Below are 12,848 nucleotides of genomic sequence, written 5' to 3' on the forward strand. Positions count from 1 at the left end.
GTCCTATCCCCTTAATCCCCATGCCCCCGGCCGGCCCCCCATAGAGTGGTTTTTTTTTTTTTTTTTTTTGGAGAGATTTTCACTGTAGGGCGCGTGCGCTCACCAGACAGACAGAGAGAGACATAGAGACAGAAAGCGAGAAATCACCCCCCCAGGGGGGATGGTCACACCGCAATCCCTTCTCCTCCATTCTCCTCTCGGGATCTTGGGCACACATGCACACGCGCCCAGCGTGAGATTTAAGCCACCGGGTCCGAGACGCGAACCGCGGTCGACTACGTGGGAGTCCAGCGACATAGCCATTACGCTAACTGCTGGTTCCCGAGTGGTTTTAAAAGTATAAGGATTAGAAAATCAGGCCAGTATCTCACCTTCAATCATCAAAGCATTGGTCAACAAGAAAAGTCCAACAGGCTGGGAATTCTACCCTATTTTGGAATATTCTGGTATAAAGTCTCTTTTCAATTAGAATTGAATTGGATGTATGAAACATATATCAGAATCCCTGCAATATCTAGTTTAAAAAAGGAATATTTGGGGTCGGCAGGTGATATGGTAGTTACGGTGCTGGACTCCCACATGGTTGACTGTGGTTCAAGTCTTGGACCTGATAGCTTGCTTTCTCACTTTCCCTTTCTCTCTCTCTCTCTGGTCATATTAAAACAAAAATAAATAATAACAACAACAAATAAAGTTCATTAATTTAAAAAAAGGAATAATCAACTACTAAAGTTCAGTATTGGGGGGAAGACTAGCGCTATACACACAATTGTCAGTAAATAATAAACGTAAATAAACAGCAGGCATGGAGACTCAGTTTGACCACACAAAGGGCAGCGTGGGAGAGTGTGGGTAGAGTACTGAGAGACGTGTGCTGATCAGCGAGGACCCAAACTGAAGCCCCTGCCAATTAATTTCCGCCTTTCTTTTCTTGCCTTCCTTTCCGCCTTGTCTGTCTTACATTTTTTTTTTAACTGACTTCCTTCCTTCTTCCCTTCCTTCTCTCCTTCCTCTTTTCTTCCCTCCCTCTCTCTTGGGAGAGTCAGAGAGCTGAACCCTCAATGGGGTCTCACCCTCAGTGGGGTCTCCCAGTCTTCTCAGACAGCCAGAATCATGCTCTGCAAATCCATGATCCATATAGCCTAAGCCTGCCTCAGGGCCTGCCCCCCCCCTCTGCTCCAGACATACCCAAGTCCCTGTGTGGTAAGGAACAGAGCTGGGGGGGGGGAGGGTGGAGATAAAAGGTGAGGGTTCCAGTTACTCCAGCTCAGGAAGTCAGGAGGTCCCTTGGTCCCTGCAGATGGAAGAGGCAGGTCTGCATACCCAGGCGGGATTCCTGATCTACTATCTACTAGCACGGTGCAGGAGAATGTGCTGCAGCTCTGAAGTGCACTGTCTACCCTGACCAATGCAGTAGGCACTGGACAGGTGGGGACTGGGCCCTGGCAATGCGGTGTAACTGAGAAAGTGAAATTTTAAATGCTGTAGCTCATTTTACTGAAAGTTAAATTTGCCTAGCCACACACGGCTAATGTCTTCTTCATTCGATAGTGCAGGGCTAGTGGACAAGAAATCGGTGATTAGAGAACTGGTTTGTATATATTTCCTATCGATGCTGTTACAAATTAACACAAACGAAGTGGTCTAAATCTTTTGTTAGTCTATTTTGTTACCATTCTGGAAGTCAGAAGTCAGAATGAGTCTTAAGGGCTAACACCCACGTGTCAGAAGGGCTCCGTTCCTTGTTCTTCCAGCTTGCGGAGCCCATGCTCACGCCTTGGCCTGGACTGGAAGTACACTCCAGCGACTGTTGCCACTGTCACAACGCTGCCTTCTCTCATGCCGACCCTCCTCCATGCCTTACAAGGATCCTTGTGATGACTTTGAGCCCACCTGGAAAATCCAGAATGCTCTTCCCATCTCAAGATCCTTAATTTAATCCCATCTACAAAGTCTCTTTTGTTGTATAAAGCTACGTTCACAGACTGCGGCTCAGGATGTGGACATTTGGGGGGAGAGGGGCACGGTCCAACCTTCAGGAGAGAGTAAGACACAGTCATAGAAGGAATTTAGTCACAGAGGTTATAGGCTCGAGGTCACTCCAGTAGCAAAATGACTGCGGAGAAGTCAGACGGGAGCAGGGAGACCAATGAAGAAGGGAAGAGTGGAGGTGAAAAGAGCACTCTGGATCCAGTCAGTGGTGATGGACAGAGAAGGGAGGACACGGATGAGGGAGAAGGAGGCAGTCAAAGCCACAAAACCTTCCAGGGGAACCTTTGGTTTGAGAGGATGCAGGTGGAAGGACGAGGAGGATGCAAATTTTAATGCTTACCACTAAGAATTCTAATCAGTGATTTAGACTATTTCCTGCCTGTTGACATTTCCTTACATTGAGTCCACTGTGCCAACCCTGTGGCCTGGTAGTTAAGGGAGCTGGATTTCACATGGCCCACCATGTCCCACTGGGGATGGGGGTGTGTGTGCTTTTCCCCTCTCTTTATTTCTCTCTCTCTCTTTAGAAAGTGCACATACTTTTTGTAAAATTTAAAAAAAAATCTGAATAGACCAAAATATGAAGCTACTGTCTTTTTTTTTTTTTCTTTTTAACAATATTTTGCCAAAGAGTGCATGCACTGACTTGAGAGAGACAGAGAGGAAGAGGAAAGCAAGCATGTTCCCACCCCCGGAACATGGTCACACCACAATCCCTTCACCTCCATTTCTCCTTACTTTCAGGATCTTGGCCATGCAAGTGCACGTGGGGCCAGTGTGTTTTTCAAGCCACGAGGTCTGGGACCTGAAACGCAAGGTCTGCCATATGGTATCCAGCCACTTTAACCACCAGGCCATGGGCTGGCCCCATAAAGCTGTTATCTATAATTCAAGTACTATAAAGAGTTGGCAAGGCAGGACCAGGAGATGGTGTAGCAGTTACATTGCCAGATTCCCACATAACCAACTGTAGTTCAAGTCTCAGACTCAGCTTGAAAATCATGCCAGGTGTGTGTGCCCAAGATACTGGGAGGAGGATAGAGGAGAAGGGAATTGTGGTATGGCCATCCCCTCTAGGGGGTGATTTTTCACCTTGCCTTTCACTGTCTCTCTCTCTTTCCCCAATGAGCACACATGCTTTAAGGCAAAACTTCTAAAAATAAATGCTGGTGAGGGGCTGGATGGCAGAATTATGATAAAATAGATACTCTGCAAGGCTGATCCACTCGAGAAGGTTCCAGGTTTGCTCTGGAGAATGCCCTGAATGCGCCAGGCATGCACGTGCTGACGATCTGGGGCTGGCGGATACTGTGGGTGGATCACGGATCGCAGCAGCAGCAGTGAGCCCCTCCTGCAGGCGCCCGTCTCACCAGCCTTCTCCTGCTCACGGAAGAACTGAACGAATAAACTAAAAAACAAAAGTTGGGGAGCCAGCAAGTGGTATAATGGTTAAGATGCTGGCCTCCTACCTGGGGGAGGAGTGTGGTTCAGGTCCCGGACCTGGAGGCTTAAAACTCACTCGGGGTGCGTGTGTTTCCATGCCCAAAATCCTGAGAGGAGAATGGAGAAGGGACAGTGGTGTGGCCATCTTTCTGAGGGGCGGGGTGTGGTGATTTCTTGCTTTCTCTCTCTCTGTCTCTTTCTTTTTCCAGAGAGAGCACGTACTCTATAGCAAGAATCTCTCTTTCAAAAAAAAGGGTAATCCGTCACTTAGGCATTGCGTAGAACTTCCATCAGATGTTCAGAGATGCAGATGCAAACATTGTGCAAGGAGACAAGAGAGTCAGTCTGGCCTCCAGAGGGTCTTTAGACATTTTATTTTAATACCAGAGAATGTTCATTAGGGCCTGGGAGTTAGTGCTAAGCCAGGGCTTAGAAGCTGCAAAGTCAGAAGATAAATCTGATGGACTCACCTGAATATAGCAGAGAAATTAACCTACGGGCTTTGATATCTCACAGACCTGGGTTCAAATACTCTTTGCCACTTTACCAGCTTGGTGGCCCTTGTATTAATATCTACTTAACTTGCTGAAATCTTTAAAGGAGAGATAATAACACATATTTTAGGGTGAAATGACATTCTGTTTGGTTGTTGGGCACTTATTTTAGGGTTAAATGACATCGTATTTGGTTGTTGGGAAAGTCATGACATGTTTTTCTATGCAAAAATGTGTCATGGCTTTCCAGACAACCCAATATTTCATGACTAGTACAATGCAGATAATCAATAAAGGTCAGTATTATTATTATTATTATTATATTATTAACTAAAATACTGTTTGGAAAAATCATAACCAAAAAAAACATACTCTTTATTCTTAATAAGATAATAAGCCTCCTTTAAACAGTTAGAAAAAAACAAAAAACAAACAAAAACACACACACAAAGATTCAAATCTGGAAAGAGGCACATCAACAATCCTCATGAAATAACTATGGCTAATCTAATAACATGGGTTTAAACCTTCAAGGTAAATGTCAACTGAAATGCATTCCTTGAGTTTCTAGTCTAGCTTTAACTGTTCCATTAGGCTTTCCTCTATTTTAAGGAAAGCAGTAAACTCTATCCAAGAGTCCTAGAATGAATACCGAATTAGAAAAAAAAAAAAATGGATGAACAGGCATCCTCGATTTATGGGCCAGCTAGGTTCCTGAAACAATTATATATGTTGCAAACTGGAATTTGGGAATCAGATTTTATTTTCCCAGCAACAATTTCCTGGAAAAAATCAGTAACATTTCTTATGAAGCTAGACATAGGATTTTAGGATGGATCAATATTGGGTTTTCTGGCACACATGTAAACAGATGGCTCCGCATTCAATTCTGAGTCTTGCTAGGGTCTTGGTAGACTGAAGTAGCAAAACGCTCTCCATCTTCTGGTGATGCAAAAACATCCTGTCCTGAAACGGACCAACTGGAAGACAGTCTACAAAGTACAATGCATTGATTTGTGTTACCTTCCTGGGTCAAGACATTTCACTTACATAAAAAACAGCAACTACCCAACTTCCAAAAATGCTCTGAATAAATGGGAGAGCTTTATAAATAGACACACCATTAATCAGACATTCAAGGAAAGAGAAGAGGGGGGTAATGTGGGGATTGAAGCTTACATATAAGAAATGACTAAAAATGGGAACCAGCAGTTAGCGTAATGGCTATGTCGCTGGACTCCCATGTAGTCGACCCCAGTTCGTGTCCCGGACCAGGTGGCTTAGAACTCACGCCGGGTGCGTGTGTGTGCGTGCCCAAGATCCCGAGAGGAGAATGGAGGAGAAGGGATTGCAGCGTGACCATCCCCCCTGGGGGGTGATTTCTCGCTTTCTGTCGCTATGTCTCTCTATGTCTGTCTGGCGAGCGCACGTGCCCTACAGCGACTGGGGAGCGCCCGTCCCCCACAGAGAAAACCCCTCAAAAAAAAAAAAAAAAAAAAAAAAAAAGACTAAAAATGAGCCTTCTGTTGATAAGGCCCAGAGTCAGGTGTGTCATATAATTTTTAGGCCTAGATGCCAATTCATAGTTGTGTTTTTTTAAAGTAACACTTGCAAAAGCAAGTCAGCTATTTAAAATACGGGCTAACCAAAGTAACACAATTTAGCCAATCAGCCTCTTCATTGCAAACCTAACTACCAAAGGACAGCCAATGAAAAGGTCATCTTCACTGGCCACAACAGTAGCTTAAAAATGATATCCTCTGGACACACTTCCCCTTGTTAAACACCCAGTGAAGCTGCTCAGAAAGTCAAGTCATCCAACGAGGATGATCAATCATAGTTAATGGTCACTATGAAAACCAGCCGGCAAAGCCTAATAGAAATAGACAGTTTTGTAATCAGGAGCAGTCACGAGAAGTGGTTTTCAGGAGAGAAGGGCTCTAATTCCTAACCAAGTCTTCTGGAGAGTGAGAAGGGAGGCCAGGGAGTACCACTGAGCATGTCCGTACAGAAGGCAAGTGGCACTCAGAGGGTGGGGCCTATGACAATTTCTCTGGCTCTCTAGTTTCTGAGAAAGGATCCAAGGGTCGTAATAATACCATTAGGCACCGGGGTATTTTCCTGGAGCTGCCACTCACCGTATCCCCTACGAGGCATGTTCTGAACATTTTAGTTACATTTTGAGAAAGCTTAGTCCCCTTATCCTAATGTTCTGTTCTAAACCTGGAGCCAGAAAAGAGATAAACATCAATGATTTTTTTTTCCTTTCAGTTTTTAGTTGTGAACATCAATGATTTTCAATAGGGCTGACTGTGGTGCCGTGGTAAAGCACCGCTCGAGAGAAGCAGATCCCCCGTGGAGACGATTCCAATCCCCAGCAGTTCAACCGCCCGCTTGGTCTGCCTGAAACACACTGGGCAGGCAGGCACGTGCCCAAGGCCGGACGGGCAGGAGGACTGGAGGGAAGGATCGGCATGAACCAACCCCACGAAAGGCGCTCTCTCTCTCGCTCACGTGCACACACACACTCTATCATGGAGAAAAGGGGGAAAAACTGCGAATAGATTCTCAGAGACTGTCGGGCATGCTCTTCCTGAGATTGCCACTCTCATGGCTGGGAGGCTGAGTTGCCCAGGAGCCCCATGCCCTTTGTCCTGAGCTGCTTCACGCTGACTCCTGAGCTTAGTTTTGTCCAAGACCCAGCACCCCCCAAGGCATGCAGAATGGTGATGCAGGTCTGAGCAAGAAAGCACTTCCGGAGATCTTTTATATCACTCATCTCATTCAAGAGTAAACCACGAATGGGGGCCGGGGGGAACAACAGAAAGCAAATGTTCCAAAAAGAAAATTGATGAGAGGAAAACGAACACATTAGGAAGCAACTAGACAAGTAACAAAGACAAGCAGACGGGTCCTGCAGCCCGTCTCCACCCACCCGCGTGTTTTACCTCACACCCATATGCTCACTCTCAGCTCCCATATGCTTTTTCTTTCTCGACATGAAATTGGGGGGTGGGAGAGGCAGGAGCAAGCCCATGTTTACTTTGTTTCTACCAAAGTTTGCACAGACACCAAGTATCCTCAACTACTGCAGATAGGACACCAAGGTAAAGGAGCAGATTGTGGCATGAGGACCCCGTCGGAGATGCCCCTTTCTCTCTCTTCTTCTATCTCATGAAAAACAAACAAACAAACAAACAAAAACCCCCAAACCAAAAAAGCCTGCCAGGCTGTTATGCACCTGGCTCTGGGTGCTTCTTTCTACCTTCTCTCCAAGGTCAGGCTGTTCCACTCCAGGCACAACTGTGGGCTCTCCTCCCTCAGGGCATTTGTTCCTGTTCACAGGGTCTCCCGCAGAGGCCTGACCCTGAGCTTGTCCTGTAACTGCAGATTTGCCAAGGAGGTAGAGCCCAGAGGTAACCAACACCAACTTGCCTGATATCCAACTTCTCACTGGGCCAGTTAGGGTCACGGGGAGCACCCTGGCCTGTCATTCTAACGAGTCAAAGCCCGTGATTCATACTCCTCCATGATCATGAGGAGGCGTGTAAAAATACTGGACCTTCAAACGTGCGTAGTAGCATGATCCATCATGATCCAACAGTGAAAGCAACTCAAAATGTCCATCAGCTGCTGAACGGATACATAAAAGTTTAGATCCACACATGCAATAATATTCTCAAATAAAAAGAAACGAAGTGCTGGTACATGCTACAACACAGACAAAACTTGAAAGCATCATGGTAAGTGCAAGAAGTCAGGCAAGAAGGGCAAATATGTCTGAATCCATCGACATGAAGTGTTCAGAACATGCAAATCTACGAAGATAGAAAGTAGATTAGTGGTTGCTTAGGACTGGAAACAGTGGGGCATGGGGAGTGACAGCTAATAGGTACAAAGTCTTTATAGGATGACAAAAAATGTTCTAAAATTGATTTGTGGTGAGGGCTGCAGAATTCTGAACATACTTAAAAACGTACAATTGTACACTGGAAATAGTGAGGTGGATGGTATGGGGGTTATATATTAATAAAGATGTTACAGGGACCAGCAATTAGTGTAATGGCTATGTCGCTGGACTCCCATGTAGTCGACCGTGGTTTGCATCCTGGACCCGGTGGCTTAAACTCACGCTGGGTGCATGTGCCTGTGTGCCCAAGATTCCTGAGAGGAGAATGGAAGAGAAGGGATTGCGGTGTGGCCATTCCCCCTGGGGTGGGGTGACTTCTCGCTTTCTATCTCTCTGTCTCTCTCTGTCTGTCTGGCAAGCGCACGCACCCTATAGCAAAAACCTCTCCAAAAAATTAAATAAATAAATAAAGATGTTACAAAAAATACTGGGTCTTGCTTGGTGATCCTCAAAAGACAAATATATCCTGTCAATTATGGGAGTCTGCCCATAACCTGGAATCAGGCAGTGGGGCTGCCCTTATATTTTAGTCGTATCAGGAAATATTTTTAAAATTATTTTACTGGGACTAGCAGGTGGCATAGCAGTTATGTTGCAGGACTCACATGTAGTTGGCCATGGTTGAGTCTGGGACCTGGCAGCTTAAAACTCATGCTGGGCATATGTGTGTGCATGCCCCAAATCCTGAGAGAATGGAGGATTTCTCACTGTTTTTCTGTCTCTCTGGTGAGTGCATGTACCCTATAGCAAAAAAAAAATCTCTCAGAAAAAATTACTTTACTATTGGGTCATTGGAAAAGCTATGATGTATTTTTCTTTTTTTAAAAAATTATTTAATTTTATTTATTCATTCATTTAATTTTTCCAGAGAGAAATACAAAGAGAGAGAGAGGGAGAGAGAGAGAGCAAGTGAGAAAGCAAGCCACCAGGTCTGGGACTCGAACCAGGGGCAGCCATGTGGGAGTGTCTAGCACCTTAATCACCCCACTACCTGCTGGTCCCCATATGATGTATTTTTCTATGCAAAAATGCATGATGGCTTTTCCAATGACCCAGTATTTCCCTTTTAATACATCTCTTTCATGTGCATCTCTACTAAGCAACATCTAATCATCTTGAACTATCTTCTTTTTGTTGTTGTTGTTAAATGAGCTTATGATACCAATTGGAATTTGTTTAAAGCAACCCTGCTGTCTACTTGTACAATTTGAGAACCTAAAGGAAATTCTACCTAGTGTCTAAATAATGAATCCATTTTTTAATAGCACTTTATATTGTGAAAAACGAGCTAATGTTTCTCATCCAGGAAGATCTACAAATATCCCTAAGAAGAGAACAGATCCTTGCGCTGTAAGATCTTCCCACTATGACTCACGTCTCTCTGTGACTCTCCCATTAATCTTCATTTGACTCTCTACAAGAGTCTATATGGAAGTCAATGTGGGTTGAAATTAATGCACGAGTATCTCCTAAGTTCTGAGTTTCATGAAGACAGAAACTATACTTCAGTCATCTGCATATCTTCCATATCAGGCACAATGCCCGACATATGGTGATAATGCAACAAATGCTTCTTAGATTGACATGGCTGTGCTACTGCTGTTCATGAATGATGTATAATCTGCAACTTAAAAAAAGATAAGCTCTTTTCACCCACAAATATATCTTATACATTTTTTAGGGGACATGTGCTTGCCAGATAGAGAAGAGGAAAGTGAGAAATCACCTGCCAGAGGAGGGCTTGGTCATACTGCAATCCCTTCTCCTCCACTCTCTTCTTGAGATTTTTGGGCACACACACAAACGTACCCAGTGTGATCTCGAACTGGCAGGTTTGGGACTTGAACTGCAAAACTAGCCATGTGGGATCCAGTACCTTAGCCTCCATGACACCTGCTGGTCCTATCATAAAATTATTTTTAAGTATTTTTTTTCCCGAGAGTGATAGAGAGAGAAAGAGAGAGAGAGAGAGAAAGAGAGAGAGAAGAGTCTCCAACAGAGTCCTCATGCTAAGATCTGCCCCAATCTCAGTTGGCCCAGATTATGGGCATGTACATACCCAGTGTGCTCAGGAAGGTCCTGGGAGGTCAACCCAGAACCTTTCTCCCCCATGTGGGTCCAGCTGCATTGCAACTGAGCAACCACCAGTCAGGCAATCCTGATTGCCTAAATCTAATGAACAAACATTTTCAATTTATTTTATTTTTTCTTCACTTCATTTTTAGAAATGGCGACTGTGGCGTGCAAAACTGGTCAAATCTAGCTTGAAATAAAACCTTCCATGGAAGTCTTGCAGCCAGGCAAACTCATCTCAACCCTCATGTCTTCTCCATATCTCAGATCTGTGAATAGCTCCAGGATAACATAATACTAGCAAATAGTATCTGCTCAATAAAAACTTGTTCAAAATGACTGATTACTATCAGGCATGGCAATTTTTAAGAACTTGCTTACTTATTATACAAAGATATTTCCATTTTTCCATTTTAAACACAAAAGCCAAAGCAGTCCTTTCAAATAAAATGCATCATGGTCAAATCTCTATTCAAAAGTTGTACCACCCACAGTAAAAGCCAACATGCATCTCATATATTGTTCTAATAATACACCATTTACTCTGACCTCAGGGCCTTTGTACTGGCTGTTCTCCCACCAGGAATGTTCCTCCCTAAGCCATCCCAAAGGCTTGCCTCCTCACTTCCTTAACATCTCAGCTCAAACTTCACCTTATCGGTAAAGCCTTTACTAATCATTAAATCTGAAACTGCACCCACACTCCTGCTGCAGGAACTCCCTATCCTTCCTCTCTGCTTAATTTTTCTCCATAGTACTTATTGCTACCAGACACATCACATATTTTATGGATTTATCGGACCATTAGTCATGACATATTTTCTATGCAAAAATGTGTCATGACTTTTCCAATGACCCAGTATGTTTCTTATCTATTCTGCACTGGAATTGTACTCAGTGATGCAGAAGTCTTTGTCTGTCTGTTCACTGTTCTTGACCCAGAGCCTAGAACACTTCCTGCTACACTGTAGGCACTCAATACTATTTGCTGAATGAATTTGATAAAGAAACTCAACCATTGAAGCTTTCTGTTATTCAGGAATGGTTTCTAGTTCATCTCCTGGTCTTTAATTCAACATTATTATTATCACAATTTATGAAGCATACAACATGTTTGTGAAATAGCATACATTTTCAGTGGTTCCCACGTACAAACCAAGGTTGCCTAAGAGTATTAATCAGTCTTATGTCATGCAGATGGAGCTCACAGACATGGGTGACTTGTCAAAGTCACATTGCACAATCAGTGGCTCAGTCATAACAAACTCTGCAGCACATGTTTGCTTTTGGATGGGGCCACTTTAAAGAAACACTGTCTTGGCTAGTCTTCGGCCTTTTCTAGGAGAACACAAAGTTCTTTTAAGGTAGTGATTTATCACCAGAACTGTTCATCTTTAAATGATTTTAATTAAACAAATGGATCCGGGCAAATTACTAGTCACTAAAAGAGAATAATGTTCTAATATGGTAAGTATTTTCTTTTCTTCTTATTTGAAACTCACATGTCCACTAGCAGCTTATTTTTTTAGTTTTAGACATCTCTTCAAAGAAAAAAAAAACTTGGTAACCAGCAGTTAGCGTAATGGCTATGTCGCTGGACTCCCACATAGTCGACCGCAGTTCGCTCCCCGGACCCAGTGGCTTAAAACTCACGCCAGGCATGTGTGCGTGCGTGCCCAAGATCCTGGGAGGAGAATGGAGGAGAAGGGATTGTGGCATGGCCATCCCCCCTGGGGGGTGATTTCTCACTTTCTGTCTCTATGTCTCTGTCTGTCTGGCGAGCGCACGCGCCCTATAGCAAAAACCTCTCCAAAAAAAAAAAAAAAACTTAAAAAAAAAAAAAAAAAAAACTTCAAAAAGTAAAAAGAGAAAATTAAGGACTTCATTATCATTCAACATAATATCTGAAGAACAGACTGCTTATGAAGAAAATGAGCAGGTAATGATTGGGAAAAACATAGAAAAGATATTGAATGATGAAGCAGGGAGATTAATGTCTCTGTATTGACTGACATGCATGGCATTCCCTTTTGAAAAAGCAATGTAATACACTGTAACGTTATATGTAATTCTAATGCAATATAAAGAAGATTATGATGATAAAAATTTTAAAAAAAAGGTTAATTAAAAAAAAGAAAATGAGCAGGATCATCTCCCTTTGGATCAGCTGGTCTTACTTTATGTCCCAATGGCATCTCTTACAATTACATTGTACCTTTTCCAATAAGGCATAGGTGTGTATAATGCCCCTTACAAAGAACGGAGGCGTGAGGTGTTGAGTCTCATTAAATTAGGCATTTAAGAAGAAAGGCCACCAAAACAGAGAGCGAGAGGGAAGATAAATATGTGAGGTGATATATGTGTTAATTAATTCGATTTATTCCTCAGTGTATACACATTTCATGGCATGCTGTACGCCATAAACATATTCAACTTTTATCCATTTTAATTCATTTAATTAAAAGCAGCAAGAGAAAAACATAAAGTAAAAATTTATAATTACAAAAAGAATGGAAAGGACAAAATAATACTGACATATGTTACTACTTTTCATATATGACTTCACTCTTTTTGCTGCTATTGTTCATAAAAGAGTGTGTGCATGTGTACAGGAGAGGGAGGAAGGTGGGAGGAGAGAGAGAGAGAGAAAGACAGGCACTTTCCATAGGGCCTGGTCATACCATGATTCCCCTCTTCCAGTTCTCTAGTTCACCAGGACCTGTGTGCATGTGCCTGGTGTGTTTCAGACGGCCGGGCCGGGGATTAGAACTATGATAGGCATGTGGCTACCAGTTCTATGGTCCTGTATACTAACGACTGTGCTGTGGGGTCTGGGCCTACTAGCTCACTGACACTAGAAAACAAAACTAAGATCATTTAACAGATGCAAAAAGTCAAGGTTCCAAGATGATAACTAACTTGCTCGAGGTCCCACA

The 12,848-nt window shown here is 43.3% G+C and overlaps 1 protein-coding gene across 2 annotated transcripts in view; it reads right to left on the reverse strand.

Annotated features, from left to right (window-relative positions):
• Positions 1 to 12,848, reverse strand: part of SRGAP1 (SLIT-ROBO Rho GTPase activating protein 1) — a 353,136-nt gene that overhangs the window by 225,078 nt on the left and 115,210 nt on the right. The gene's annotated exons all lie outside the window — the stretch shown is intronic.

This window comes from Tupaia chinensis, unplaced genomic scaffold (assembly GCF_000334495.1).
Source record: "Tupaia chinensis unplaced genomic scaffold, TupChi_1.0 Scaffold000395_1, whole genome shotgun sequence".
NCBI classification, from domain to species: Eukaryota; Metazoa; Chordata; class Mammalia; order Scandentia; family Tupaiidae; genus Tupaia; species Tupaia belangeri.